Source organism: Falco punctatus, assembly GCF_963210335.1.
Source record: "Falco punctatus genome assembly, chromosome: Z".
Classification (NCBI taxonomy): domain Eukaryota; kingdom Metazoa; phylum Chordata; class Aves; order Falconiformes; family Falconidae; genus Falco; species Falco punctatus.
Genome location: NC_137586.1, coordinates 4,845,427 through 4,848,822, shown reverse-complemented (window position 1 = coordinate 4,848,822; position 3,396 = coordinate 4,845,427). Strand labels below are relative to the sequence as shown.

Here is a 3,396-nt window from a genome sequence, read left to right as displayed (position 1 = left end):
CTGCAACACAGAGGCAATGCTTATAATATTTTTTAACATCTTTTTAAGAGTTCTTAATTGCCCTTACTTAAAACAACTTGACCCAAGTTCCTGATTTTTGGAATATGCGATCTTCTTTATGAAGCGGATTTGAAAATTGGAAGTCCAAACACTGAGGCGCATAAAAAAGTCCAATGTCTTTTATCACTGGTGGGTGTGAAAGGCAAAATTCGCTACCTCTGGCAATAACGCAGAGACAGCCGGAGCAGGTGAATTCTGGTCTGCACGTGAATACAGACTAACTCCCTCTAGAGAGGAGCAGCTTTGCCATCCACTCCCCAGCAAGTACGAGAGCGCTGCACAGCTCTGTGGGCTCTCTTTACAGATTCCATGCCATGTGCACTTGGCTTATTAATTAAAACATATTCTTTACTGTTTTCAATACATTAAATTGAATGCGCCTAATGAATATCCAGCTGCACTTTTCCTTCTTTATACATAAAATTTAGAATCATAAATTGCACTCGTTCCAACCCAGGAATATTTTGCCCATTATATGGCTGCTGGTGATAATGTATCAGACAGCAATAATGATGCTTGATTTTCATAAGCTGCACTAAATGGGAAGTGCTCAGAGCTACATGTTTTGATTAGCAGACTAAGTAAACCATGACATGAGAATCCTTATTTACAAAGAATACCAGGGCTTCTCTCACAAAGTGGTTTATTTAGCCAGAGGGACGGTTTGTAAGTGTAACTGACCTGCCTTAACTAAGAACTAAATCATCTCAAGGTGGACTGGACATCTTTGACACACAAAGCACTCGAAAGATTGCCTAATCTAAGCTAGATATGCAAAATTGCATGCTAAAATTAATTCATAAATAGGCGATTTACCAATAAAGTTAAATTTTTTTCAATGCTGCATGTGTAAAAGTTGAAGCAAATGCAGAATATACTCTGGAGAGGCCTGAAAAGATGTTTTGTCCCAGGTGAAAATTTCTATGGCTTCCATTCCTTTTCTAATACTCCTCCATCTTTCTCTGCAGCAGTCTGGTGTCCTTCATGCCCTGCCTTCACTATGTCACACTTTCACAAGTGCGATCCCTTCCTAATACACCAAAAAAAAAAAAAAAAAAAAAAAAAGCAAACAAAGTCACTTGTGTGCTCTGCCTTGTTCCTTCAGCTCCACCTATTGACATCCTAAACAATGAGTGGCTGGGGCAGCAAGTCTCCTCCATCTGCCTTGAGCACATTGCGCAGCCGTGTATACGCACTCAGGCAACCCAGGCTGTAGTTCAGCAGGTTGAGGGATGTGAATAAGCTCTGTGGGTTCAGGACAGCTGACCAGACAAGCTGCACTCTACCATGTTTAAATGGAACCTGTTCTTCGGGTTGCAGCAGACAGCTGTGTTTAATTAAGAAAAGTTGAGTGTAAGCCAACCCAAAGGAAGAAGAACCATCGTTACCATCATTACCAGATGGTCTGGTTTCAAGTCTGATACAAAGCCTACCAAGTCAGTGGAGGCAATCAGGATGAACTATAGAGAGGTAAAGAAACACAGATGAAAGCACGAGTTGTCAGTTATTTGTGTGGTTGGTGCACAATACTTCTCATTGACTAGACTGAGCTAAATGAATGAAGAGTTCAAGGAAAACTTGGCACACTGAGCAGTGGTGGTAAAGAGCAAGCTAGCAGAGTTGGAAAGTCTGTAAGATGAGAAATGGACTCAATTTGTTTGGCTCCCCTTGTGTTTAGGATAATTTTTTTCCCTCTCTTCATTATGAAGATGGGGCCAATGACCACTGATCACAGAACTGCAAAATGTCAAATTGTGAAGCTCTTTTTTGTGCCTCTTTGCAAAACTCCAAGTGGAGGAGGCACATGGGGAAGAGCACACCTAGATAGTCAGGGAGCAGCTGGCAGGCATCTAACAACCTGACACAAGGTCCTCTTTATCTCTTCTCCTGAGCCTCATGCAAAGTGCAACCACACTTCAGTGCTCTTCCCCTGGGAAGGGTTGTTCACCACAGCACAGCTGGTGGGTCCCACAGACCTTCGACAGCTGGTACCTCTGTGGTTGTCCCTTCTTGGAGGTCATTATTTCTGGCTCTGGAAGAACTGGTCCGGGACATGAGGTATACAGAAGAACAGCCTCATGCAGGGCAGGGAGCACTGGGCCAGGCAACATGAAATACAAGTTCTCATTTGGCTCTAACTCCCTACTACTGCTTTACCTTGGTTGAAAAAGAACTTTCTCACTTTAAATCTGCCCTTCCATCTTTCATATGCAGCTTCCTTAAGCTCCCACTTAAGGGGGTGTGTCAGATAATCCCCATCTTACCTGGAGCTGCATGCACCCAAATAATTGACAGCAAATAAGGACGCAGTGGAGAGAGGTCCAGCCTCCAGCAATGCTGCATCCCACCAGTCCACACTGGGGAAGTCACCTATGGCTCAGCGGTCAGCTGGAGGTGGGGACAGCAGGGGGGGACGGCAGAGGGTAGCTCTCAAAAAAATGAAATGAGTCATACTTTTAAATTACTTCTTGATCTCTGTTTGGGAAGAATTTGTGAAGTGTTGAATAACATTATGAAACAAGGACTTGGAAAGTTTTCTGCAGCGATATATTTGGTTTAAGGTTGGTTCAGTAAGTGGCCGAGGCTACTGGATGTGCCTCTGTAAGCATTACTGGAGATGACTTTGAGTGCTGGTTGCATTCAGAGATGCACTCGTAGCTCTGCAGGTCTCCAGGCATTACCTGAACCCTCCCAGCCTACAAATTGATGCTGGCAGTCACAGGGAAAATGGGCATTTCCATCACCTCTGGTAGAAATAACTTGACAACAGCCTCTCCGTATCTTGGCGCTTCTGGCTCCAGAAACTAGAGATGGAAGGGGAGGGGGAGAGTAGAGGTATTTTATTTCTGTGACTTTAATGAAAGGTTTGGTTGAAGACATACAACACAGTCAGATCTTGAGCAGCATATCCGTCATGGGGACGGATGGGCAACTTTATAGCTTTTATCTTCTCTCCTACGTAGCTGAAGTTTATAAAGTAACTTGACAGACCTTTCTGGAGATAACCTGTCACCTAGAAGGTTTACAGCCTTGCTTCTGCTCTGCAGTACCTAAAGAGGGAGAGGAGGTGACCAAATTCATCTCCGTGTAACTCAGCTGGGCTGAGGGGAGTTAGCACAGGGAAGGAACCTGGCTTGCAGTTTGCTGTATCTGATATGAGTTATGAGATCTGATAGGATGTGATCCAGCTCAAGGCTTTGTAACTGCACAGGCAAAAATATTGCATATAGGCATCTCAGGAATGAGGGGCAGAGCTGAGAGTCTTGCCAGGGAAACCCTGGAGAACTGGATTTGCAGCTCCTCCTGCTGCCACAAGAATTGACTACTGTTCCTAAA

At 44.1% G+C, this 3,396-nt stretch overlaps 1 long non-coding RNA gene across 1 annotated transcript in view; it reads right to left on the bottom strand.

Annotated features, from left to right (window-relative positions):
• LOC308056442 overlaps positions 1–2,445 on the bottom strand; it is a 45,033-nt gene extending 42,588 nt beyond the window's left edge. The window contains exon 1 of the long non-coding RNA XR_013924835.1: positions 2,325–2,445. This is a non-coding gene — a long non-coding RNA (uncharacterized lncRNA). The remainder of the gene's footprint in view (positions 1–2,324) is intronic.
• Between the last annotated feature and the right edge of the window lie 951 nt (positions 2,446–3,396).